Genomic DNA, 27,790 nt, shown 5'->3' on the forward strand with positions numbered 1-27,790 from the left:
CCCTGATTCTGCCAGCAACAAAATCCGCATCCTGGCACTAAATAAAATAATAATAAATAATTATAATTAATACTAATTAATAATTACAATGACCAGGATATTTTATTAGCGTGTTAAATAAAACTATTTCTATGAGGTTTATTTTGAAAAAAAAGAGTATTTAAAAATAACGTTGTATATTACCACAGGGATGTGTGTATGGCACTTTTCAGGTAATTAAAAAGACCAGGTCTCTATTACTCTGAGTGTGTGCTCATAATTAGACTGAAAATAAAACGTAAATAAAAAGTAGCCCATAACAACACTCCCACATGGGCCAAGAATGAGATTTGAGGCCTGGACTTACAGCATGAGCTATAGCAGTAAATCAGTCAGGACGCTGCAGCAGTGGACCAGCCACTAAAGTGGGACAAAGTTCCCCCCACAGCCCTACCTGTGGCTCCAAGACCATGGTGGTAGCAATACAGAGAGATGTGTAACATGCACCTACTCAGTGAGGCACTCAATCCCCCTCTAGTGGTGGTAGGACTGCATAAAAAGCTTTCTGAGTAGAGCTAGGTGAATAATGGATTTTTCAGATTGGAAAATATCCAGGAAATCAATCTGTTTCAATTTAAAACAAAAACAATTTTTTGTCAAACAAAAAAAAATGAAAAAATGTTAATTTGAATTAATCAAACTGCTTCAGTTTACACAAACTGATTTTTTTCTTGAGTTTTTCTTTTTGCTTCAGCCATTTTTGATGTTTTTTCTCCATTTTTTTTTATTGGCCAAACTTGGAAACAAGATAGCATTTCAAATCAGAAAGTTGAACTGAAATATTTTGACTTTTTAGAAATGAAATATTTTGACAAAAAACACTCAAAACAAAACATTTCAAATCTTTTGAAAATTTTCTCCCCAACTGAAACTATTGGTAGAATGCAACACAGTTTTGGCAAATAGTTTCAGACTTCAAAGAATTCATTTTTGGCACACACCAAAAAATAAATTGGCAAAAAAAACCCTTTTCTTTCTGGGGTCTTCCTCAAAAAGAAAAGCATGTGACTACATTGTCAGGGCCTAACTCCCTCTATATTCACAGACATGTAAGGATTTATTTGGGGTAAAATTCATCCCTGGAAATGAGCAAATACTGGACTCTTCAGCACAAGATTCTCACATATGCCCTATTTTGAAGGCATGTGTGGGCTGTAAGTGGGGTGACCAAACGTCCCGATATTTCGCTCCGCCAGCACTTATTTTTTTTTGCTCCGCCTGCGGACACCCTCCCCCCCCATTTGTCCCGAAATTTTCTTCCTCTCATCTGGTCACCCTAGCTTTAAGTGACAGATAGCCTATTTGCATAGGAGAGACTTTCACACAAATGGAAGCAGAAATTGATCTGTAGCATTCATCTGTCCATCCTAGCAAATTTTATCAAAATAATATTCTAACAACAAAGATCCTTCAGTTTCCTTATTTCTAACTGTGAGAACTTCATTTCTATTTGCATCACTTTTCCACCACGGAATTGAATTAACTTTTACATTCAAAGAATCAACACACACTTACTCAGTTCTACTTCACGCTCATCTGCAAAGAAAAAAATATTTTTTTCCTGCACACACCTTGTGAATTTCAGTTGGGTTAGCTAACAGATATTCCGCCTCTCCCTAAAAGCTTCCAATCTGATACCTCACACCAATGATGTTGCAAGTGTCCAAACCAGACTCATCTCCCTACTGTAAAACACCTCAATAAATCCTGTCACTGCAATAAAGGAAATTCTGAATATTGTCACTGCTTTAGAGATGCTACACACTGCATCTTTCTGGAGTGCAAACATAAGAAATTAGATTAATTAAAGGATTATTAGGAAAAAATATTTTTTCTCCCACACTTCTAACAGTGAGCCCTGCACAGGTCTTTATAAATATTTTACTAGTATTGTTAGATTAATAGAACTCTATTGAAGAAGAACCAATTCAAAGTTACTTTTTTCTGCTTTGGTAGTCAGGCATAATGTAATCCAATGGAAGCTGAAATTAGACAGTGTCAGACTGGAAATTAGAGCTGATTGGGAATGTTTTCAAAGAACTGGTCTTAGTTGAAAAATGCTGATTCTTCAAAACTGAAACTGTTTGAAAAATAGTGTTCTGTTCACTGAAACAATGAATCAAAAAGCTTTTCATGAAAGAAGGTTTGAGTTTTTAAAAACACCCCATTTAAACATTTTTTGTAATGAGAAGTTTTCCATTTGTCCTAGCTCTTGTAAGGTGAGGCTGGAGGGCATCCCGTGAAAAGGTAAAGAATGGGTCCCCACCTTCTAACACAGCCCATCACCTTTTCATCTTTTGCTAAGAGCGGGAGTGTCTGGTTTTACCTCTTCTGATGATGCACATAAGGAATGCGCTGAAGCCTTCAGCCCTTTCATTTCAGTGCTATGCTAGGAAGGAGCCAATCCATGTTGGCTATGCTACTCGACTCCCCTCTCTTGCTCCATCAAGCCCCATAGACAAGGAATTGCAATGGAAAGACTTCTCACTACCAGCCCAAAAACATGGGGGAGAAAATAAGAAATTCCTCCCTGCGTCCCTCAGGGGAACACCCTGTCCAGGGTGACAGGGCTTGGAGGGGTTCCAACGCTCCAGAAGCCTGACAGAAGTGTGTGTCTTTAACTCCCCCGACCTCAAAGGGGGGTGGAGGGGAGATTACTAAAAGATATAGGTGAAAAATCGAGAAAGAGTAATGGTGTATATTTTGACAGCAGGACACCCACCCACATGATCTCAAAGGGCGTGTTGTTCCTTATATTATTAAAGACAATGACAAATTGCAAATCTTATAATGGATGACACAATATCCAGGCCTCACTCCTCCTATATGCACAGACATGTTATGACTGATTTAAGGTGAAATTCATCCCTGGAGAGAGAGAAGGACTAGACCTGTGCAGCACAAGGTAAACACCTATATCCTATTTTGAAGGGCTAGCTGGGATTTAAGTCATGAATAACCCATTCCACAGGGGAGATTTTTCACCCAATGAGAGCAGGAATAGGGCTATAGCACGGATCTTTTCAACCTTTTGTTTTCAACTCTCTCTGATGCTAAAATTCAATGAGGGAAAATATAAAATCTATGTTTCTCTTCAGAAACCAAACCCTGAATGTGGCAGAGATCGGCTCAAACGCTGCCCATAACTAAACTGAGTCCAAAACAGTCAGCTCTATTTCTCACCAGCTACAGACCCAGGTCATCAAAGAATTTAAAGCACCTCTTTAGTTTAGAGCACGTGGGTAATCTGTTTGACTTCTTCAATGGGACTATGCCTGTGAGTAAGGTAAAGCATCTGCTTAAGTGTCTTTCACATTTGGGCTATAGAGATTAAAGGAACATGGGGCACTCCCTTCTGAAGAGATGCTGCCCCTTTCACGCCCCTTGCACCATGTGGCCTAAGGGAAAGAGAGACCGAGGCCCATTCTCACACATGGCAGAGCAGTCTCCCATCAAATTTGGCTTGGCCAGATTTCATACCTTAACCTGATGGGACACAAAATGTTTTGGAGTTGTTCTCTTTTTCAATATCCTTTGGACACCAGAACTGGACACAGTACCCAGTAATGGTCTAAACAATGCTGTATACAGCAATTCAAAACAAAAACACTTTTTTTTGTCAAATCAAAAAAACTTGAAAAAAGTCAATTTGATTGAACCAAACTGCTTCAGTTGACACAAACTGATTTTTTTCTTGAGTTTTTCTTTTTGATTCAGCCATTTTGATGGTTTTTCCCCCATTTTTTTATCAGCCAAACTTGGAAACAAAATAGCAGTTCAAATCAGAAAGTTGAAATGAAACATTTTGACTTTTTAAAATGAAATATTTTGAAATAAAACACTCAAAACAAAACATTTCAAATCTTTTGAAAATTTTCGCCCCCACTGAAACTATTGGTGGAATGCCACACAATTTTGGCAAATAGTTTCAGACTCCAAAGAATGCATTTTTGGCATATACACAAAAAATAGCAACCAGTGGAATGCATTATCTAGGGAGGTGGTGGAGTCTCCTTCCTTGGAGGATTTTAAGGCCCGGCTTGACAAATCCTTGGCTGGGAAGATTTAGTTGGGAATTGGTCCTGCTTTGAGCAGGGGGTTGGACTAGATGACCTCCTGAGGTCCCTTCCAACCCTGATATTCTATGATTCTATGATTCCTGTTGGCTAGTTTTTATCTTCCAGCAAGTGGAGACAAGTAGGGCAAGATAAAATTTTGCTCATTTTGGGTAATAATTTATAGCTATATAGTGCACTCACCTCATAAGGCAATGGGCTGTGGGTATCGAAGGCCAGGGTAGGATAAGCCTCCCCAGACCCAGGCTGTGGCCCACCCATTTTCCGCCCCGAGGCCCCACTTTCCCTCCCCCTCTACCCTTAAGCCAGCAGGGGCTCTTGGTTCCAGCTGGTACCCAGGATAAGCCTGGAGGGGTGGGGGGGAATATAAGGCGAGGGGCCTGGGGAGGTGCTGGGAACAGTGGCTTGGAACGGCACTGGGGCGAGCCCAGTGCTGGGGCTGGCCAAGCACTTGGAGGGGCTGACTGCTTGGCCCAGCTCTTAGGGGGACCGGCCCAGCTCTTGGGGGGACCAGCCCGCCACTTGGAAGGGCCGGTTCAGTGGTCTGGGGGCGGGACGGCCTTCATATAGTGTGACCTCTCACACACCATGCATTAAAAGTCATGCTGCTTGGGGGGCATTCCTACACTGTTGGGAGCATTCTGGTACCACCAGTACTTGCCCATTCAGAACTACACCACAAAATAATTTAAGTTAAAGTGAAAATAAGTCTGATGTGATAACTTGTAATGATTGCCGACTGTTTATTTTTGGTTCCTTTGTGATTCTTAATTTTAATTACAAAACATATATTTTAAAATAATAAATTAACCTAACAGAATAATGATAATAACAACATGAAACTTATGTATGAAAAATGAAAGTGGAACAGGAAATTTAGTTAGATGCCAAAGGAGTCCTTTGAGGAAAAAAGTTTGGGAACCACTGATATAGAGCATTAAAGGCAGCTAACAATACACAGTGCTTTCTCAATTATGTTTTTCCATGTAAGCAATTGTAGTATGGGAGGGAAGGTGGAGTGTGGGTCATCGTGAATGGGAGACTTTCCATTAGAGGGTGTCCATCACACAATGTATCTATGAAGATGTGTCCCATATAATGATTTGCATTGACAACCCCAATTTATACTGATGAAAAGCAAAACATTTTGAATTTGCTTTCAAGAAATCTATGGAAAGCGTAATGGACTCTACATATTATTATCTTTTTACATATTGATTTTAAATAATGAAATGATGAAATAGCTTATCTACCTTCTTCTGTACTGATGAGTTGACCTTCAAAAGAAAGCAAAGCAACACAGAGAAGATTAGAATGTTTAACAGCAATATCACATATGAGCACTGACAATCTACATCAGATATTTATTGCAGCACTTTCATGTTGTCCCCAGAAATATTCCTCTGCTATTATATGTTATGGACATATGGGCCAGATCTTCAGCTGGTATAAATTGGTCCAATGACATCAAAATGTGGGTCTGGAATGGACCTTGAGAGGTCAGCAAGTCCAATCTCCTGCACTAAGGCAGGGCTAAGTAAACCTAGACCATCACTGACAGCTGTTTGTCCAACCTGTACTTAAAAACCTCCAGTGATGGGAACTTCACAACCTCCTTTGGAAGCCTATTCCAGAGCTTAACTAGTTTTAGAATTAGAAAGATTTTCCTAATATCTAACCTAAATCTCCCTTGCTGCAGATTAAGCCCATTACTTCTTGTTCTACCCTCACTGATCACTGAAGAACAATTGATCACCTCCTCTTTTTAGTAGCCCTTAACATATTTGAAGACTGTTATCAGATCCCCCCTCAGTCTTCTTTTCTCTAACTATGGGTCTGGCCCAAAGCATTCAAAGTAATAAACGCTTGTTCTAAGTTTTCCAAAAGTTCTTTATCCCAGAAATGTCCCATGGTTGGATCTGGTCCCCACCTGTGGCTTGTGTAGTGTTGCATGTATGAGGTTAAGGTGACAGAAATGCAGCAGAATCTGTCCCTGAATTAATGAGAGACCTACTGTGTCACCTCCTGTGGCCAGGTTTTCAAAAGATTTCAGCACCCAACACAACTTTTGAAAATCTGCACCCAAGTTACTCCTGTCTAGGATCAAGCATGATGCCTAAGGGTACGTCTACACTACAGTCAGGAGGTGCAAGGGCAGCATGTGTAGACATATCCGAGCTAGCTTTGATGTAACCAGCTTGCTAAAAATAGCAATGTTGCCATGGTGGGCTGCATGGGCTAGCCACCTGAGTACAATCTCACCTGGGACCATAGGTATGTATTAAGTAGCTCAGGTACACCTAAGTAAGCTGTATTGGCTGTGCAATGGGATGTATTGTAGCCCAGAATTCCCTGTAGACTATGTACTACAAGTCCAGCCTGGGGCATTCTCCTGACATCACACCTTAGAAACAGCAGTATAGAGATGCATGGGGCTATGCTGTGCTTATGCCAGGGGATTCCTTCCTTGGCCTACTGTAACTCAACTGCAGTCATTGTATGTTGCCTTAGTAGTGCATGGGGGCCAGAATCAAGTGTCCTCATTTGCATACTGAGAGTGCATTTAATCCCAGATGTCTTCAGCCTTGCTCATTTTCTGCCTGCACTGTCTATTGTTTACCTTGTTTTACTCTGTACTTCTTTACCCCTCCCGGGATCCCAGGCGTGTTCAGAGTCCATTGTCTCTTGTGTCTGTCTCTTCCTCCCTCCCTCTCTATGCTGGTACTGTTCGTGGGAGGGAGAGTGTAACTGTCTCATTGAAACTCACAGTGAAGTACCTTTCTGAATCCAGCCCCTTCCTGCTTTGCTGTTGGGACAGTGCGGCTACACACTGACCCATACTAAGGCTCATTGTAAAGTCAAAATCTAACCCTTTAGGAGGAACAATGTTCTTAACATATTGAGGGAAAATGTAATTTTAATGTCTCAAAAAAAGCTGAGGGGATTTTTCCTAAAATTTCCAAAAAAGTATGGAACCGATTGGCTAATTCACTGGTTACATATTTGTCTGGGAAATTAATACTCACCACAAATAGTATTTTTTCTGCTTACCTTTTGTGTTTGTGTGTGTGTGTTTGTGTGTATTACTTGGCAAAATTTTGTTACCTTCTTCAGGATCTCGCCTTCTTTTTCCTAAAATAAAAGTCAGAGATAATATATGAAAATACCGATGGAGATGCAAATAGCAATTACTCATTACCTAAAACCCTACAGAGTTCAGTGTGTCAGTCCTGATGAAAACACTTAAGGATACTCACAGATTATGGCCCCAATCCCACATCCTTCTAGGTCGACCCTGGTGCTGTGTGGAACAAATGCCATGATCAAGGCCTATGGTTGCACCAATGTGTTTGGGATTCCTGGAACACCCAACCTCTAACACCAACTCTTCCCTTCCATCTTCCTCCCAGAGAATGTCCAGAAGGGCTGTCACTCACCACGCCACCACCACTCAACAAAGTATTTGAGCAAAAGGATATTGCCCCAACGAGGCAGCGTTAGGTCTCAGACACTGTGGGCATGTCTACACTAAAAACTATATTAGGTCAACTTACAGCCACCACAGCAATTACTGCAGTGGTTCATGTCCACACTACCCTCCTTGGTCAATGGTGCACGTCCTCACCATGAGCTCTTCCACTGATCTCAGAGGGACTGTGTGAGCCAGGGTTCTTAGCTCATCTTGCAGCTCTCTGCTGGGAGCCCAGCTACCCTTGGGTTCCTGCCAGTTGCCCCTTCCCAGCTCTCCATCCTGCTGTGAGCCCTGTAGCTTCCCCCCCCCACACACACTCTTGGTTTCACAAACCCTGCTGGAAGCACAGCCAACGCCTGGGCACCTGGCTGCACACTGCCCACCAGGAGAACACCTGCCTCCTGGCTTCCCACCAGCTGCCCCCCCCCCCGCTCTCAGTTCCATGAGCTTGGCTGCCCCCCATCCCTGCTCTGGGCTCTGCACTCCCCGCTGGGAACACGGCAGACCCCCTTCTCTCGGCTCCATGGTCCCCAGCAGGATTGGAGCAGTTGCCCGGACTCTCGCCTCCCCAATCCCCACTGTGAATGAGACAACCAGTGGGGAGTAGGAAGCTGGAAGTCTCAGTGCAGCTGGGCTCCCCAGCATGGAGTGGGGAGATGGGACCCCTGGAGCAGCCCAGCTCCAAGCAGGAAGCAAAGAGCCTGGCAGCAGCCTGGCTGGGAGCATGGAATGGTGAGCATAGGGGGCAGCTAAATTGGAGCAGGGAGTGGGGAGCCTGGGCATCAGGCAGTAGCCCAGCTGGGAGCAGGAGGATTTTCTTGTCAATGTTATGGAACTGTGAAATTGCAAAATTCACAGCCAACAGCCAACGTAAGTAATGCACTATCTACAAAGACATTGTATCACCCTAACTAAATTGACATAAGCCCTACGCCTCTCTTGCAGGTGGACTTATTATGTCTGTGTAATATGGCACTTACACCAGCAGAGCAAGGCTGTAGTGTGTACACTGACATAGTTAGCTCAACATAAGCTGCTTTACATCAACCTAACTGTATAGTGTAGACTAGGGCTAAGATGGAGATGGCTTTGGACCTTACATTATTGTCAGAGTCAGAAGAAACCTTGCCCTAGCCCTTCCCCAAAGCATAGGGCTTACCAGGGGAAATACCACCAAATATCTGCCAAAATTCCTCCTAGTCTTGGAACACCCTATTTATTGGGTGTGGGGGGATGTTTTCATAGAAGCATAGAATCATAGAAGATTAGGGTTGGAAGAGACCTCAGGAGGTCATGTAGTCCAACCCCCTGCTCAAAGCAGGACCACCACCAACTAAATCATCCCAGCCAGGGCTTTGTCAAGCCTGACCTTAAAAACCTCTAGGGATGGAGATTCCACCACCTCCCTAGGGAACCCATTCCAGTGCTTCACCACCCTCCTAGTGAAATAGTGTTTCCTAATATCCAACCTAGACCTCCACTACTGCAACTTGAGACCATTGCTTCTTGTTCTGTCATCTGCCACCACTGAGAACAGCCGAGCTCCATCCTCTTTGGAACCCTCCTTCAGGTAGTTGAAGGCTGTTATCAAATGCACCCTCAATCTTCTCTTCTGCAGACTAAACAATCCCAGTTCCCTCAGCCTCTCCTCATAAGTTATATGCCCCAGCCCCCTAATCATTTTTGTTGCCCTCCGCTGGATTCGCTCCAATTTGTCCACATCCTTTCTGTAGTGGGGGGCCCCAAACAGGACATAATACTCCAGATGTGGCCTCACCATTGCCAAATAGAGGGGAATAATCACTTCCCTCACAGTGATTATTCCTGGGCTTGGTTTCTAAAGCCAGGTCTCCCTCCTTCTTTGCTCAGCATGGTGATGGGATGGAATTTAAATCTGGATCCAGAGACAAATTTCATGGTTTGTCCATCTATAATGCACTGAACCAAAATAATGGAGCCAAAGACCCACAAATATATGATAGTGTGAGTCAAAAATTGGTTCCAATTTGGAGCCTGTTTCTATTAATAATTTATGCCATTTGCAAGTAGTGGACCAAAAACTGCAGCCACTCCTCACCAAATATTTCCCTTGATGCCAATTTCAGTAAAGACTGAGTAAGCGATTTGATATAGCATCGTAGCCATAGGCCGTTGCACACAATGCAATAAATAGAAACATTAATTTAAAACAATGGTCAAGAAAACAGATACAAATTTTAAAAACATAAGATTAGCACTTCCTTAAAATCAGTTACATCTTTAAAATCACCACCCCTAAAACAATACACAAAACTAAGTTAAAAAAACAAAACAAAGAAAAAGGAATACATTATTTAATTTAGGTCAGAAGTAGCCTATATGTCACACACATTATTTACACAGAATTTGGCCTTATATTGTAAATATGAATAAAGTTTAAAAATGTAAAAGGAAGATTTTCCTACTTGAACAACGACAACTTAAGATGATAACGATGATAACAATGAGGACAACAACTGTGCCTATGAGAATCTTGTTTTGTAGGACTAAGTAGGCCTCAACCATTTTTTCTGTAGAACAAGACAAATAAAAAAAGGTCATTAGTTACTGAAAATATCCAACACATAGATTTGTCCTGATCCAATAGTGTCTTTCCATTTTAAAGATAGAGAACGGTTCTAGATTGTGTGGGGTCTTTTGTTGTGTGTATTTTCTGGAACCATAATTAAAATTATTTGACAAATGAAATGGATGAAATGGTTACAGACCTGTCAGGATTTCAAATAAACTAAAACAAACAAAAAAGCACAGCATCGTAATTTCTCATTTATTATTTTTGTTCCTCAATATTACATCAGTGAGGGTTTTTTTCTTTAAACAAATAGCTTTCACAACATACAAAATCTTTAAGCATAAAAAGGGGAAAGCTCCTGTCTTAAATTTATCCCACTGAGACACCAATACATCCTGACCACAAATTGACTTTGTAGGCTTGAATGGTCAGGAATTTCGTTAAACCCACAGAAGAATTCACTCATTTTAGGTTCTAAAAATACACCTGTTCTCCTTTGACTTTCCTTAAAATTGTCACAGTGCCTAAAAGGGCTGTTGTCTTCAGCTCACCAATGGTTCTTAACTTTGATTATTATGATATTACTCTTAATGAATAATAATAAACATTTTGGTGTGATTGAAAGTAGAGAAGAAAAAATGCAGATTTACCAGTGCTCTTCTCAAGGCTTTCTGGGGGAAAAAAGAAAGAAAATGTTTTACACCTTGTTTCCTCTAAACTGTGCATTCGTATGTGTGCCCTGGGGTGGGAAATAGATCAGATGCCCCAGTGAAGGAGAGAGTGTGCCCACATTTAACTAATCCAATAATTTGGATTGTGACAAAATGAGTATTTCCTCTACCTTGTAAGAATCATTTGTGTCTGTTGCCTATATGGAAAGGGTGAGATTTTTGGTGTTCTTTAGCTAATCACTTCTTTTCTTGTATGTATTTGGGCAAATGATGTGAAAGATAAGTGCACTGTTTTTAAGTAAACAATAAAAGCCCTTACACACATGCTAACCAGCTTCCCAGAGGTTACCCTGAAGTCCCTGGGAGTTGTGGGTTCTTAGCACCTCACATCCCTCAGCCCCCTATAAACTGGGGTTGGGGGTGTGTGTCACACAGTTCATAGCTTATGCAGGCTGAGTTCATTGCATGTACTAGGAGCTCCTTTCATCTTTCCATCCCCGCACAACTCCCTGTAGGACGCCATCCCATTCCCCTCTATTGCAGGGACTCCCTGCAGCCACCCAACCTTTCCCTCATGCCAGTGGCTCTATGTGTCCCTCCTTCCACTCTGTCCATATGCCAAGTGCCCTATTGACCTTCCAGGCCAGGGGTTCCGTGTGCAGCCCCCTTACCCTTCTCTCCACATGCATCCCTATCCCCACCTTCCCACCCCCACAATCTTATTCTCCTTTCTCTCTTCTTTTCTTTCTCTTTCAGTGTTTCACTATTTTTAAATTCTATTCAGACGTGGGGCAAAAATGAAATGGGGGAGTTGTTATGCTGAAAGGTGTTATTTATGCCATCAACTGGGTCTTTGACCTACAGACAATTATGGAGGTGGTTGAAAGTGCTAGCTCTGCTATCCAAGTGCCAGACAATCCATGTGTCCTCAATTTCTCCTTTCCAGTTTTCAGATTTCATCAAAAGTGACAGGGTTCTACCCATTGATATCTAGAACATTCCCTGAAATTCTGGAATTGATTGGATGCAGCGTTCCAGAATAGTCATATTACATCTATTAACGCATGGGCCTGAAAATCTAAGGTATGTTAAAGAATAGTTAACCAAGACTGCCCTGTAGCTTTGCAAAGTTAGGCTAAGAGAGATAATAAAAATGTTAGCTAACAGAATTAACATTAACATCTGCAAATTTTGCCATCCCACTATTCATCTCCTTTCCCAGATCATTTATGAATATGTTGAACAGCACAGGTCCCAGTACAGATCCTTGGATGACCTCACTATTTACTGCTCTTCCTTGTGAAAACAGACCACCTATTTCTTCCCTTTCTTTCCTGTCTTTAAACCACTTACTCATCTATGAGAGGACCTTCCCTCTTATCCCATGACAGGTTACTTTGCTTAAGAGCCTTTGGTGAGGGACCTTGTCTAAAGCTTTCTGAAAATCCAACTACACTTTATCCACTGCATCACCTTTGTCCACATGTTGACTCCCTCAAAGAATCGGTGAGGCATGAGTTCCCTTTACAAAAGCTGCATTGACTCTTCCCCCAGATATTTTGTTCATCCAAGTGTCTGATAATTCTGTGCTTTTCTATAGTTTCAACGAATTTGCCTGGTACTGAAGTTAGACTTACCAGCCTGTAATTGCCAGGATCACCTCCAAAACCTTTTTTTAAATAAAAGTTTTGCTACAGTGGCTATCTGCCAGTCATCTATTACAGGCTGTTCTGTATAACGCAGCTGATTTCTCCAGTTTCCTCTCCCAGGGTTGTAATGTGGCTAGAGCACTGAACAGAAGTTCATGATCCTGCTCTGTTTTGGTCACAGGCTGCAGATCCTGCCCATTCTTTGTAACCCAGTGGAGTTCAGGTTTGGGGAACCACCCGTTTGACCTGCAGGCTAGGTCAATCCCCTGGCCCTAGGGACCCAGCAGATCAATGGACACAGAAGCAACAGCTAAAGCAACAAGAAAGAGATTCAGAGGGGACTGTCTTCAGGGAAACAGCATTGTCCCTTTGTTATGGCTTTATTTTTAACTCAGGGCACTCTCCCAATTTCTGTGTTTTTCCTACTGGAGTTCAAAGAAATTCTTCACCTGCTTCTCCAGGGAATTCCAGATCATGACAAGTCTCCACAATAAATGGCAAGGTGTACAGCTGCCCGGTCTCCAAAATGCCACATGCCAATGCCAATACTCAGGCCAGGTCTACTCTCAAAATTTAGGTCGACCCAGCTACATTGCTCGGGGGGTGAAAAATCCAAACCCTTGAATGGTGCAGTTAAGCCGACCTAACCCCAGTGTAGACAGCACTAGACTGATGCAAGAATTCTTCTGTCAACCCAGCTTTTGCCTCTCGGGGAGATGGATTCACTACAGTGATGGGAGAACCCCTTCTGTTGCTGTAGTGTGTGTCTATAAGGAAGTTCACCAATGGTTTTTACTTTTTATAATTATGATATTACTCATAATCTATCATCATAAACATGTTGGTGTTATTGAAAGTAGAGAACAAAAAATACAGACTTACCACCTTTCTCCTCAGAGGTTTCTGGGGGGAATAAAAAAAGAAAATGTTTTACACCTTGTTTCCTCAAAACTGTGCATTCATATGTGTGCACTGGGGTGGGAAATAGATCAGATGCCCCAATGAAGGAGATAGTGTGCCCACATTTAACTAATCAAATACTTTCCATTGTGACAAAATGAATATATCCTCTCCCTTGTAAGAATCATTTGCGTCTGTTTCCTATGCAGAAAGGGTGACGATTTTTGTGTTCTTTAGCTAATCACATCTTTTCTTTTGTGTGTTTGGGCAAATGATATGATAGGTAAGTGAATTGTGTTTAAGAAAGCATTGTTTCAAGAAAATAATAAAAGACCCAACACACATACTAACCAGCTTCCCAGAGGTTACACTGACATCACAGGGAGTTGTGGGTTCTTAGCACCTCACATGCCTCAGGCCCCTGTAAACTGGAGTTTGTGGGTCACACAGTTCATAGTTTATGCAGGCTGAGCTCATTGCATGCACCAGAGGCTCCTTGCATCTCTCCATCCCCGCACAACTCCCTGTGGGACCCCATCCCATTCCCCTCTATTGAAGGGACTCCCTGCAGCCACCCAACCTTTCCCCATGCCAGGGAATCTGTGTGTCCCTCCATCCACTCTGTCCCCAGGCCAAGTGCCCCATGCCCCCTCCATGCCACGGGTCCTGCATGCAGCCCCCTTACCCTTCTCTTCACATGCCTCCCCATCCCCACCTTCCCACCCTCAAGTTAGGTTGACCCAGCTATATTGCTCAGGGGAGTGAAAAATCCACACCCTTGAGAGGTGCAGTTAAGCCGACCTAACCCCAGTGTAGACAGCACTAGGTTGGTGCAGGAATTCTTCTGTCATGCTAGTTTTCGCCTCTCGGGGAGATGGATTCACTAGTGATGGGAGAACCCCTCCTGTCGCTGTAGTGTGTGTGTCTACACTGAAGCGCAGATAAGCCCTTAGACAGGGACCTCAGTGGGCTTGGTCTGTTTCTCTGCTCCCTAATCCCTGCACTTGGGGCAAGGATGGAAGAGAGAAAGGGCTTTAAGCCACCTTCATTCTCTCTGTATTCTGGGGCCAGGTAAGGGCTGCTCAGCCCCCTGGTGTAAGTTACAGCAGCTGGTCCCCATGGGCCCTCGTAATCAGAGGATATCCATGGTGCATGGTGCTCTGCCCAGGTGTCTAACACATCCCAATCTACCCTTCTATTGGAGGTTGGGTGCTGAGTGGGTGCAAAACCATTAAACCAGCCAGGACCAGATCCCCAAATGCCTCTCGAATCACCTGTTCGTATCTCAGTAACACAAACAAAATCCTTTTCTCTGCTGAAACACAGATACCAGCAGGAGTTTTGTGCAGATTTCAGCATCTCCCCCCAGGGATTCTGTGCTTCAGAGATGTGTTTTATGGACTATGCTTTTACCTGAAAAAGGAATTGTTGCTAGGAGTACAGAACAAGCAGCTGGAGAGCTGTTCCAGTAGCTCCAAGCCTCTGGTAGCTCTTGTGAGAAGAGTCACAGGGTCTGATCTGAAATGAGAGCAGCAATCAAAATAGACACAGACGCTCAGAAACACAAGACACCTGCTTTCTCGTCATTCCCTCTTGAAATACACCAGGCTGTTCCTTCCCTTCCTACTCTGGTGTCACTGTATGATGCAGGGAAAACTGAACAGTATGAGAAGGTGCCACTGTGTCCCGCCAGCATGGGGGCGAATATGTGTGTGATGAGATCATGTGAGAACCTTTGTTGTGGTGAAAGGACCATTCACTATCGTAGTCCTAATGCTCAGGAAGGGCACGGCCATGTGATTGCAGCACCACTGCTGCTCAAGCGTGGCACAGCACCCACCCTTTTCCAGGGCTGCTGGAGGCACTGACTCTCCCTGAGGCACAATGGGCCAGAGATGTAGGGAATGTCCAGACTGCAGTCATTGCCTGTGAGCTCTTCAATCTCGCTAGCTCCAGTCCTGCAGCAGCTTCAATCCAGGCTGCATGAACCAGCCCAGAACCCAGGATAATTAATCCCAGGGCTAGCCGGTGCTGCAGCTTCACCGCTCCACTCCAGGAACTGAGCTAGTGAGATTAAAGCTAGCTCAGGCATGTCCCCTTGAGCTGTATTCACACCCAGTGATTGTGGCATAACCATACGCTTAGCTGCACCCAGTTCCAGCTGGACAAACTTTGGTGATGTGGCAGTGGGGTGAACAAAGGAAATGGTTGCAACTCCCTAATTCTGAGACCAGTTCTATGCCAGTTCTGGGGTTTTTCCTAGCTATCACCCCAAAGGGCCATCTGTAATGCTCAAGACATGCCAGTTCATGCCCCTATGAAGTATGCTGCAGGAGCTGGGGTAGCATGCAAGCCAGCAACACCAGCTCAAAGCTAGAGGATTTACTTCCCTACAGAGCAGAAATTTTCCGCTAGGGATATCCAGCACTTTTCCTGCCCCTTTGTACTCATCAGTGTCTCTAGGATTTCTGTTACCATGCGCTGTGCCTTAGGGTATGTCTACACTGCAATAAAAGCCTCTCAGCATGGCAATGGCTGAGGTTGGGTTGTGGGGCTGTAGATTTCAGAGTAGACATGTGGGATCAGGCTGGAGCCCAGGCTCTGAAACTCCACAAAGGGGATGGGTCTCAGATCCCAGGCTTCAACCTGAGCCTGAATGTCTACACTGCAATTTTTAGCCATGCAGTCAGAGCCCAGCAATCCCAAGTTATTTGACCTGAGCTCAGAGACTTGGTGCTGCAGGTTTTTTTTATTGTAATGTAGACATAGCCTTAAAGACATAGGTCACTAAAAAAAATCTACATAAGCTATCAGCACAAAAGGATTTGTGTACATGGAGGTACTCGAAAAATTATTCCAGAGTAGAAAAATGTGTGAATTTAAAATGGATTAATTAAACTATTAATTTGGATTCATTTTCCTCAGAATCCCCATGTAGACAAGCCCTACATTGTCAAATGTGTCTTTCTTTAAATTTAAATTACTATTGTCATGTTTGAATTGCTTTCTGAGTCCAAACATATTTCTAAAAACTATACAATGTGTGACACTGCACAAACCAATCTCCAGTTTGCTGAAAAATTAGATAAATATCTGAAGAAACAAGCTGATGCTTAATATTTTTAAATCTGAGGTCCAAATTATATCAACCTTTTCCCTGTTGTAGCCACATAGGAAGCAGATGTAATTTGACTGTGAAAATCTAAAGACGTGAGAGGGAAATGTCTGGCATTGAAGTCAGACTGGGCTGTGAGTTCTGCTGTCTGAGGATGATTGTACTGCTGAGCTCAGCCGTCATTAAACATGGACACTGTGGGCTTGACTCATGCGGATTGGCAGGGCCGACTCTAGCGTTTTTGCCTCCCCGAGCACAAAAAAAAAAAAAAAAAAAAAAAGCCGCGATCGCGATCAGTGGCAGGTCCTTCGCTCCGAGAAGGAGTGACAGCCCCGCTGCGAATTGCTGCCGAACGGCCATATGTGTCTCGATTTAAGCCTGGACCCGTCTACATGACAAAGCCCTTTTTTTCGACTTAAAGGGCTCTTTAAATTGATTTCTTTACTCTACCTCCGACGAGGGGATTAGCACTGAAATCGGCCTTTCTGGGGTAGTGTGGACGCAATTTGACAGTATTGGCCTCCGGGAGCTATCCCAGAGTGCTCCATTGTGACCGCTTTGGACAGCACTCTCCACTCAGATGCACTGACCATGTAGACAGGAAAAGGCCCGCAAAATTTTGAATTTCATTTCCTGTTCGCCCAGCGTGGAGAGCACAGGTGAACACGCAGAGCTCATCAGCACAGGTAACCATGATGGAGTCCCAGGATCGCAAAAGAGCTCCAGCATGGACCAAACTGGAGGTACGGGATCTGCTCGCCCTATGGGGAGACAAATCAGTGCTAGCGGAATTCCATTGCTGTAAACGAAATGCCAAAACATTAGAAAAAGTCTCAAAGGGCATGAAGCACAGAGGCCATAACAGGGACGCACAGCAGTGCCGAGTGAAAATTAAGGAGCTAAGGCAAGCCTACCACAAAACCAGAAAGGCAAATGGAAGGTCCGGGGCAGAGCCGCAGACATGCCGCTTCTACGCTGAGCTGCATGCCATGCTAGGGGGTGCAGCCACCACTACCCCAACCCTGTGCTTTGACTCCGTCAATGGAGAATCACGCAACACGGAAGCGGGTTTTGGGGACGACGAGGAAGATGATGATGAAGACATTGAAGATAGCTCACAGCAAGGAAGTGGAGAAACCGGTTTCTGCAACAGCCAGGATACGTTTTTCACCCCGGACCTGGAGCCAGTAACCCCCGAACCCACCTAAGGCATGCTCCCAGGCCCTGAGGGCAGACAAGGCACCTCTGGTGAGTGTACGTTTGTAAATATTACACATGGTTTAAAAGAAAGTATGTTTAATGATTAATTTGCCCTGGCATTCACGTCCAGTACAGCTACTGGAAAAGTCTGTTAACGTGTATGGGGATGGAGCAGAAATCCTCCAGGGACATCTCCAGAAAGCTCTCCTGAATATACTCCCAAAGCCTTTGCAAAAGGTTTCTGGGGAGGGCTGCCTTATTCCATCTGCCATGGTAGGACACTTTACCATGCCAGGCCAGTAGCACGTAGTCTGGAATTATTGCATAACAAAGCATGGCAGCGTATGGTCCCGGTGTTTGGTGGCATACAGACAACATCCATTCCTTATCTCTCTTTGCTATCCTCAGGAGTGTGATATCATTCACGGTCACCTGGTTGAAATGGGGTGATTTTATTAAGGGGACATTCAGAGGTGCCTGTTCCTGCTCGGCTGAACAGAAATGTTCTCTGCTGTTAGCCAGGTTGTGGGGGGAGGGGTGAAGTGATCATCCCAGAGAACTGAGGATGGGGGGAGGGGGCTTAGTTGGGTTTGTGCTGCACGTTAACCCAGAAACTGCAGCCCCTCCTTTTAAATTGCCAACCCATTTTAAATGACCAACCCAACGGCCACTTGGTATGGGAAATGAGGGTGCTGCTGTTTGAATCCCTTCTCACATGTTATGAAAGTTACAGAAGCCAAAAGACTGTGGCTTACCATGGCTGCCTGCAAGCCAAATTCTGTTGCCTGGCACTGCATGAGTGATCTCTCACACCAAACCGGCAGGCCCTCAATATAAGAGGAAAAATGCAACCTTGTAATGAAAGCACATGTGCTGTGTAATGTGAACAGCAAGGTTTAACATGAAAGAGTGTACCCATTGTTCTCTAAAATGTGTCTTTTTAACTACCACCTCTCCCTTTTCCTCCACCAGCTGCAAATGTTTCTCCTTCGCAGAGGCTAGTGAAGATTAGAAGGCAAAAAAAGTGCACTCGGGATGACATGCTCTCGGAGCTCCAGATGTCCTCCCATGCTGACAAAGCACAGCAGAATGCGTGGAGGCAAACAATGTCAGAGTGCAGGAAAGCACAATATGAACACGAGGAGAGGTGGTGGGTTGAATTGCGGGCTGAAGAGAGTAAGTGGCAGGCTGAAAAGGATAGGTGGCGTCAGATTACTGACAGAAGGCAAGAGTCGATGCTCCGACTGCTGGAGCATGAAACTGATATGCTCCAGCGTATGGTTGAGCTGCAGGAAAGGGAGCAGGAGCACAGATCGCCACTACAGCCCCTGTGTAACCAACAGCCCCCTCCTCCCCAAGTTCCATAGCTTCCTCACCCAGACGCCCAAGAATGTGGTGGCCTCCAGCCACCCAGACACTCCACCCCAGAGGATTGCCCAAGCAACAGAAGGCTGGCCTTCAATAAGTTTTAAAATTTTAAAGTGCAGTGTGTCCTTGTCCTTGCCTCCTCCCCCACCCCACCCGGCACTTCCCTTCTCCCCCCACCCCTCCCGGGTTACCTTGGCAGTTATCCCCCTATTTGTGTGATGAATTAATAAAGAATGCATGAATGTGAAGTAAGAATGACTTTATTGCCTCTGCAAGCAGTGATCAAAGGGGGGAGGGGAGGGTGACTAGTTTACAGGGAAGTAGAATGAACCGAGGTGGGCGGGGTTCATCAAGGAGAAAAACACAGAACTTTCACACCATAGCCTGGTCAGTCATGAAACTGGTTTTCAAAGCTTCTCTGATGCGCACCATGCCCTGCTGTGCTTTTCTAACCTCCCTGGTGTGTCTGGCTGCATGTAATCAGTGGCCAGGCGATTTGCCTCAACCTCCCACCCCGCCATAAATATCTCCCCTTTACTCTCACAGATATTGTGGAGCGCACAGCAAGCAGTAATAACAACGGGAATATTGGTTTTGCTGAGGTCTATCCGAGTCAGTAAACTGCACCAACGCGCTTTTAAACGTCCAAATGCACATTCTACCATCATTCTGCACTTGCTCAGCCTATAGTTGGAAAGGTCCTGACTACTGTCCAGGCTGCCTGTGAATGGCTTCATGAGCCATGGCATTAAGGGTTAGGCTGCGTCCCCAAGGATAACTATAGGCATTTCAACATCCCCAATGGTTATTTTCTGGTCTGGGAAGAAAGTCCCTTCCTGCAGCTTTTGAAACAGACCAGAGTTCCTGAAGACACGAGCATCATGTACCTTTCCCATCCATCCCACTTTGTTCTTAGTGAAACGTCCCTTGTGATCCACCAGTGCTTGCAGCAGCATTGAAAAGTACCCCTTGGGGTTTATGTACTTGCTGGCTTGGTGCTCCAGTGCCAAGATAGGGATATGGGTTCTGTATATCGCCCAACCACAGTTAGGGAATCCCATTACAGCAAAGCCATCCACTATGACCTTCACATTTCCCAGAGTCACTACCCTTGATATCAGCAGCTCTTTGATTGCGTTGGCTACTTGGATCACAGCAGCCCCCACAGTAGATTTGCCCACTCCAAATTGATTCCCAACTGACCGGTAGCTGTCTGGTGTTGCAAGCTTCCACAGGGCTATCGCCACTCACTTCTCAACTATGAGGGCTGCTCTCATCTTGGTATTCTGGTGCTTCAGGGCAGGGGAAAGCAAGTCACAAAGTTCCATGAAAGTGCCCTTACGCATGCGAAAGTTTCGCAGCCACTGGGAATCGTCCGACACCTGCAACACTATGTGGCCCTACCAGTCTGTGCTTGTTTCCCGGGCCCAGAATCGGCATTCCACGGCATGAACCTGCCCCATTAACACCATGATTTGCACATTGCTGGGGCCCATACTTTGTGAGAGGTCTATCTCCATGTCTATTTCTTCATCACTCTCGTCACCGCCCTGCTGTCGCCTCCTTGCCTGGTTTTGCTTTGGCTGGTTCTGGCTCTGCATATACTCCAGGATTATGTGCATAGTGTTTAAAGTGCTCATAATTGCCGCGGTGATCTGAGCAGGCTCCATGATCCCAGTGCTATGGCGTCTGGGCTGAAAAAAAGGCGCGAAACGATTGTCTGCTGTTGCTTTCAGGGCAGGGAGGGAGGGAGTGGGGGCCTGACGACATGTACCCAGAATCACCCGCGACACTGTTTTTGCCCCATCAGGCATTGGGATCTCAACCCAGAATTCCAATGGGTGGCGGAGACTGTGGGAATTGTGGGATAGCTACCCACAGCTACCCACAGTGCAACGCTCCAGAAGTCGACGCTAGCCTTGGTACTGTGGACGCAGTCCGCCGAATTAATGCACTTAGAGCATTTTGTGTGGGGACACACACAATCGACCTTATAAAAACAATTTCTAAACAACCGACTTCTATAAATTTGACCTAATTTCGTAGTGTAGACATACCCTAAGTGTTTCTAAACTGACTGTTGATTTTGGTTGTCCAGCTTGAGAGACCTTAAGACCTGACATTCAGAGTGGGGCTCCTCATCAGTTTGTGAAATTCAGGCCCCTTCAAGGTCTCTCGAATTTGACACCCAAGATGCCCAGTCCATTTTGAAGCCCTTGGCCAGGGCCACCACTGGCAGAGTGAGGTGTATTCCATGGGAGTGAGGGCAGCAGAGTGAGGTGTAATTAGTTCCTGCAGATTGTCTCTGCAGACTCCTGGTGGTATTTTTCACCAACAAAACTTTCATTCTAAACTCACCATTCGTGTGTGTTCCCTTTGGGTGGACATTAAGGCTCTGAATATTTTTTAGGACTTTCTGTTTCTTCTCAAATGGAGTGCACATAACAGACCGACTGGACCAAATGCAACACAGATATTCAATGGTTTTACTCCAGGGAAGATTTTGACTCATTACATTATTGGCCACCCTCATCCCCCTCCTGTTTGTTCTCTCTCTCAGCCATTCATGGACTTTGATATCCACACCATGTTTATTGCTGCACCTCCAGCAATCTCCTCAGCACCAGTCTCAATGTGTCTTAGTTATTTTACTATCAGCTCTGACATGCCCATTTGTTGCATTAAATACACAGTGCAGAAGATGTGGTACATACTGAGACCATCTCACATTCCTCTGTCACCCGATGCTGAGGTGTGTGAATGTTCTCCTAGAGCAGACAACCAAGAAACTTCTCAGGCGTATCTAGTGGTGCTAAAGATTGTGCTGTCAGAATTGCCAGGTGTGGCCACAACCTACTTCTTTCTCTTGTATCTCACTGAAAATAACATGTAATTCTGTGTCACATATGAAAAAAATCCATTGGAAAAGCACTAGACATTCACAATATTATTCACAATAAATTGTTTTGATACAGGCTTATTTGGCCCTTAGGGTAGGGTTTGAAACATACCATGGGGAGATCTGAATGGAGAAAGCTGGGAGAGAAGTTAGCCCCTCATAGCAGAGATATCAGTGTACCCATTGCCCTTCCTCATACGCAGACTGATTTATTAGAGTCAAAATAGTGAGATACTGAAAAGACGAGAGAGTGCCTGTTATAAGCCCAAGTTCAGCAAACTGTCCACATAAATCCCTTTTAAGTTCAGCATGTGTTTTACTGAAAAGTGATGGTTTGCTGAATTGGAGTCATTGTAAAGGCACATGTCACTCCACACCATTGCACTAGTCAGGGAAGAAAGGCGGAAAGCAAAACATGATGAGGTTCTTATGATGTATGTATTGAAAACTGTGTCAACATTATGATCACTGGCTTTACATTCTCAGGGGTTTTCCTGGTCCTGCTTGAAGGCAGAGGGCTCAATAAAGAAGCATGGGATCAGAGTCAGTGTGCAACCAGTCAGCCTTGGCTAAGGTTGGGTGAGTTGTACGTCTCTGTTTTTAGAGAGCAGCCTGCTTTGTCTCTCTCTGTTTTTGGTTCATGTGTGTTGTCCTTGGTTCATGTGTATTGTCCTAAGCAATAAAGTTGTGTTATGCTGCAACCTGCCAGCGAAAGTTTTTATGTTTTTTTTTATCTAACTCCTCTGTATATATGATGCGAACTGGACAGTTCTGCAAGTCAAGGAGTTTTCATTTGAAATAATATGTGGAAACTTGCAGTCCATTTCACTGCAAGGTGCTGCAGAGAAAGGCTTTTGAGGGGAATCAGAGTTCTTGGATGGGAGTTTTATGTTCGGCTGGCCGTGTAATTGTTATATTAGTTTAGTTGTAATTTATGGCAGGGATGCCCAGATCCTTGGATAAGCACTTGTTTTATTTTATTTTGGTCCCTTGAAATGTGTGTTAATTATTTATGATAAACAATCTGTTCTATCTTGTATTTAGCTGTGACACTGTTAGTAAGTTTTCCAGAGCTGAAGAAGAGCTCTCAGTAAGTTTGAAAGCTTGTTTCTCTCACCAACAGAAGTTACTCCAATAAAAGATGCTGCCTAACACACCTTGGCTTTCTAATTTTATTTGTTTATTTGTAATTTATGGCAGGGAAACCCAGATCCTTGGATAGGCACATGTTTTATTTTATTTATTTTATTTCATGGGTTTTTTTTAAAGCTAAATTAAAAAAAAGCGAAGTAAAGTAAACTAAACTAAACTAAAAAGTTGCCGAATTCAGGGCCCAGCAGGACAGTTTCACATTTACAAGACAAATCAGTGATACTGTTTATTTATTAAATGTACACAAGTCCTGTTCCCTGGATCGGGGATAACAAACAAATATAAACCACTCCCTTCTGCAGAAATCTCTGGCCAGGCACTGCCAACCTGTCCTGACTAGCAGCTGTCTTGGGCCTCTATTTCTCTGTCTACAGACCCACTGTTTCATAGACTCCTCTTTGTGACCCAGTCCCCGAGTTTTTAGCTGTGGACATGGGCGGCGGGTATCATAGGTGGGGGAGGCTGTATAGGGTCACTAGACAGCAAGTGTGAAAAATCGGGACAGGAGATGGGGTTAATAGGAGCCTATATAGGAGCCTTTTTCTAAAGCCCCAAATATCAGAACTGACCCTATAAATTCAGGACATCTTGTCACCCTAAGGCTGTGCCTCCCCAAACAGCCAGGTATGGCCCTGCCCCTGCTGCACCCCCAGTCCCTCTCCTGCTTCTCACTCTGCTATGAATCAGCTCTTACCATGTGCTGTGGGCCCAGCTCAGGCTGGGGCTGGCAGGCTTGTTCTGAGCAGTGACACTGCAAAATTTTGAATAGTGGGGGTGCTGAAAGCCAGCCCCCTTTCCCCTTTTTACCACCCCCCCTCCATAGCTGAGGCCAACAGCTGGGATCCCGGGCATGTGGGGCGGTAGAAGAGTGTCGAGTGTGCAGGGCAGCAGCTAGAGCCCTGGGTGTGTAAGGTCAGTAGCTGGGACCCCAGGCAATGGGCCAGCAACTGAGACCCCGGGTGCAGTGCTGGCAGCTGGGAGCCTGGAGATGCTGCAGCATCCCCTGCAACCCTAGTTCCCGTGCCTATGATCCTGGAGTCAGGCTGCTCGCTCTCCCGACACTCCACGTCTGGGGATGAGGGGCATGCTGCCTGCCCTCCTGCCGTGCTGGGGCTGCGGGAGAGGGGCTGGGGCTGGGGCCGTGATGTCTGTCCTCCAGGAGCTCTGGGTCACTAGCCTGAGGCAGGGGCCAGCAACTGTGGTGGAGGGCTCTGGGGTCTGGTAGGGGGCACTGAAGGGGCGGGGCTTTGGGCAGAATTGGTGGGATTGAGGGGTAGCGTCTCCAAGCCAGTGGGTCACGTGCCACCCAGGGCTGTGGGAAAGCCCTAGTCCAGGACTGCTCACCTGGGAAGGTGAGTCTGAGCATCTACCGTCCTTTCGTGCTACTGTCCTGAGGCCATGTCTACTCTACAGGAACTAAAGCGGCATAGCTATGGCGCGGTGGCTATGGCGGCCTACATTGACTGAAGGGGTATATCTGTTGATGTAGGAGCTCCACATCTCTGAGTGATGGTACCCAGGTCAACAGAAGCAATCTTCCATTGACCTTGCTGAGTGTACAACAGGCAGCTAGGCTGGGGCAGGGGCAGCAGATTCTTCCTAAAAATGAGAGCCCCAACCCTGCCCCTCCTCTTCCCCCTAGGTGCCGCCCCCTAGCCAAGCCAAAAGCCAGACAGGGGTCTGAGAGTGGCCCCAGCCCACGTCTCCACCCCTGGACCTTACAACCAGGACAGGTGGAGGGTCCACAGCTCCCCACAACTGAAAAGCCACAGCCACCGGGCTATGGTAAGAGATGCCTGGGCACGTATGGGGAGTTTCAGTCCCTCCACCTGCTGTGGGTATGGTGGACATGGGTCAGGAGATGCTCTCAGTCCTTCCCCATAGCTTGGGCAGGTGGAGGGTCTGAGGCTCCCCCCAGCTGCCCAGGCTTCATGGGTCGCTTTTATCAAGCTGGGCTCAAGCCTCCAGCCTGGCTGGAGGGCCTGGTCTCAAGGGGAAGATGAAAGGCAGAGGGCCGGGCCTGTGGTGAAAAGAGGACACAACCCGCCCATCCACTTTCAAAAGTGGGCATATCATTGCCTCTTGGCCTCCTTTGCTCTGGTGCCCTTGCTTAGGAGTGTGCATTTAGCTGTGACACACTGAGTAAATTTCTTAGACCTGAAAAAGATTTCTGTGTAATATCAAAAGATTGTATCTTTCTCTCTGGATTTTCCCATACCTGAGCATAGTTGCTATGTCAAACTAAATTTTAACTGTAGACTAAGCCAGAGACACAAGGCCTTGTCTATTTAGGGACACTTGGGAAAAAATAATCTGACTGAATTTTTAAAGTGGATTAATTCCTGATGTGGGTGCTCTTATTTAGAATTCAAATGGCTTTAACTTGACTTTATTTTGGTTTAATTTAGTCTACTTTCATTCTGAATGAAGCATCCACACAGGAGTTTAATACAGTTTAACTAATTGACTTTAAATTCACCCCTTTAGTAAATTCAAAATAATTTCAGTGAGTGTTGGTGTATGTAAAAGCCAAATAAGACTGATTTGACCACACAGAGCCCATAATAGCACTCTGGGGGACCTTACTGTGTGGTATCTTCAACCTTTTCTAAGGGGCATTTTCTGCTGGGGGATTATCCATCAATGACTGTAATGTGCTAGCTATTTGCACCTTTCACCGTAACAATATACACTTTCTTTCATAGGCAGATAAAACAAACGAACATTATTATTTTTTTAAGTATTTACCAAATAAATAAGATTAACCTGTTTTAGCCTATGACCTGTCTGTGACTACTCATTATTCATGGTGTATGATTGGTCAGCAGTTGAAATTGTTTCTGGTTTCTGGTTGGATGCCAGAAAGATTTTAAACAGAAGAATAACAAATGTATCTAACTTTTGAGGTCTGTGAACACTCTCTGGAATATTTGGCAGCTGCCATAACAAATAACATAATCCCATGAGTAACAGCAAACTGAGCACTGTGCTTTTATCCACAGAAATATTTAGGAAGTTTTTTAAAAATATATTTGACCTGTACATGTTATTATAACACAATTTTATAGAGCCAATCAGACAGAGACCATATTATTATTATTTATAACAAAAAATGATTTCATAGAACACCAACAGCTAAAGATTTCAAGAACTTTAAAATGGTGGATATATTTTATCATTCTTATTTTGAATCTGATGGCACTAAAGGCTGAAGCTGTTAACACGTGACTTGCCTGAAATCAAAAGATGAATCATCAGAAGAGATGGACTATAACCTTTGCACAGAGGTAGATTAAGATATATGGGGCCCTGAGCACAAAGAACATTAGGGCCCCCACATCCTGCCCCTGCCATGGGGCCCCACCCCCTGCTCCTCACCTTCCCCCGCAAGGCCTCGCCCCCTGGCCTAGCCAGAACTAGAAGCCAGGCTGTGGTAAGAGCTTCCCAGGGAGCCTGGGCCACTGTGGAGAGCCCTGGACCCTCTACCTGCTCTGGGCAGTGTGCCCCAGGGGGCAGGGACATGAGTCAGAAGCTTCTCTTGGGCCTCTAACCCCCCGCCCAGGGCAGGTGGAGGGTCAGGGGCTCACTACATACCAGGGCTCCCTGGGTGGCTCTGACCACAGCCAAGGGCAATGGTCCCCAAACTGTGGGGCACGCCCCCCTATGGGGAGACAGAGGAATGTTTGGAGGTGCGGCTGGGGCCAGCATGGGGCAGGGGAAGTTCAGGCCAGCTCCAGACAGGAGGAGGGACTCAGGCCAGCTCTAGGGTGGCCAACTTTCCAGGATTGGCTGGGAGTCTCCAGGAATTAAAGATTCATGTTTAATTAAAGATTAGGTCATGTGATGAAATCTCCAGGAATACATCCAACCAAAATTGAAAACCCTAGCCAGCTCCACACCACATGGGGCAGGGGGCCCTCAGACCAGCTCTGCACAGTGCCCGGGATGGGTGGGGGGAGGCTTGAGCCAGCTCTGCATCGTGCGGGGATGGGAAAGCCAGCTCTGCGTGGGGACAGGGGAAATAGGCACACCCTACCACAGGCTCCATCTTCTGACCGAGCCAGGGGACAGGCCCTCAGGGGGAGACAAGGAACAGGACATAGGGATGGGGGGCAGGAGAGGAGGAACAGGGGGTGGGGTCAGGGTTCCAGCACTCCTGCGGGGCCCCAAAATTGTCCAGGGTCCCTGGGCATGGGCCCCATGGGCCCATGTGATAATCTACAACTGATTCTGCATTCTGTTCTACCTGCTAGTTAACCCTCAGACAGATCAACCAACCAAATAAAAGAGGAAAATATCAAGAAGAGGTGACACCTTTGTTCAAAGAATCACAATCATAGAATCATAGGACTGGAAGGAATCTTGAGAGGTCATCAAGTCCAGTCCTCTGTCAAGCATTCTTCCCACTATGAACTCAGCTATAGATTCCAGGCACCGTTTTCCTTACTGTGTCCCCCGAGCCAATGAGTGTAACTAGTTAGAACTCCCCTGAAGTGAATGCAGCCACACCCCTCAACACAAGCAGAGGTTTTGGAATTAAAACAGAGGCTCTTCTTACCTTTTTCAGAGAATTAAACTGGACCCCAGTCCGGAAGGTTCTCCATCCCTCAGTGCCAGATGCGGGGGCTCCAGTGTTAATAAAACGAAGGGATTAAAATGGGATTTGAGAGTGTGCCTGTGGGGAATGGATTGCACACT

At 45.2% G+C, this 27,790-nt stretch overlaps 1 protein-coding gene and 1 long non-coding RNA gene across 2 annotated transcripts in view; both read right to left on the reverse strand.

Annotated features, from left to right (window-relative positions):
• The window catches only part of LOC117870307 (butyrophilin subfamily 1 member A1-like), a 101,646-nt gene that overhangs the window by 10,080 nt on the left and 63,776 nt on the right, over positions 1-27,790 (reverse strand). The window lies entirely within an intron of this gene.
• On the reverse strand, positions 1-27,790 carry LOC117870351. Its single transcript, XR_004643965.1, has 9 exons — positions 27,651-27,790; positions 14,772-14,876; positions 13,341-13,361; positions 10,789-10,809; positions 10,032-10,136; positions 7,221-7,247; positions 5,369-5,392; positions 1,555-1,575; positions 1-37 (listed from the first exon to the last, which is right to left on the reverse strand). It is a non-coding gene; the product is annotated as an uncharacterized LOC117870351 (long non-coding RNA).

This window comes from Trachemys scripta, unplaced genomic scaffold (assembly GCF_013100865.1).
Source record: "Trachemys scripta elegans isolate TJP31775 unplaced genomic scaffold, CAS_Tse_1.0 scaffold_26, whole genome shotgun sequence".
Lineage (NCBI taxonomy): Eukaryota > Metazoa > Chordata > Testudines > Emydidae > Trachemys > Trachemys scripta.